We start from the raw sequence: 708 nt of genomic DNA, 5'->3' as shown, positions 1-708 counted from the left end.
GTTTCCTATTTTTCATAACTACACTTAGAGTCAACAGAAGATACTACATGTCTGCAAAAACCTAATACCCCCGTGTAAGCAGACTGTTACCCCGTATTCTTTTCCTCCTGGGCTCATCTTTCATTTGACATATAGAACACAGATAACCATGTCATGTCTAGTTTCCATTTCATTTCTTTACATATGCTGATTTTGTTTTAGTCTCAGTAGCACAAGGGACAAAACCCAGAACACCCAGGAATAGTGCCTTTCATGAAGCTCCAGCTTTACATACTCATCTCACTGCTCCTCCAGAAAGAATATCATGTCCTAAAGCATTATAATAATTTGTTCCAGGTGTCTTTGACCCATGTACTTCTGTCCAAATTAACTTTATCCATGTGAATTGCCCATTATAGGTTTCCCTCCTTCAACACACTAAATATTTCATCTGTGGACAAATAGAATGTACTTGGAATCTATCTTGTAGTTATGGCCCAAATGCCACTCCCTATAGATTACTCTGGTGCTGTTACCTGTTGTGGGACCACATAGATGCATATCATTTTGGATGTTTGTTTTTGTTTTGTTTATTTTATGTTTTTTTTTTGAGAATTTTATACAGAATTAATCAGGGTTCTGTAGAGAAACACCATATAGAATAAATCTCTCTCTATATATATTTGTAAATATATTATTTTCTCTCTATAAAAGTATCTATTGGTAGAG

Source organism: Psammomys obesus, unplaced genomic scaffold (genome assembly GCF_907164565.1).
Source record: "Psammomys obesus unplaced genomic scaffold, mPsaObe1.curated_primary_1811, whole genome shotgun sequence".
NCBI lineage: Eukaryota > Metazoa > Chordata > Mammalia > Rodentia > Muridae > Psammomys > Psammomys obesus.
The sequence above is the reverse complement of the archived record's forward strand: the minus strand, read 5'-3'. Positions refer to the sequence as shown.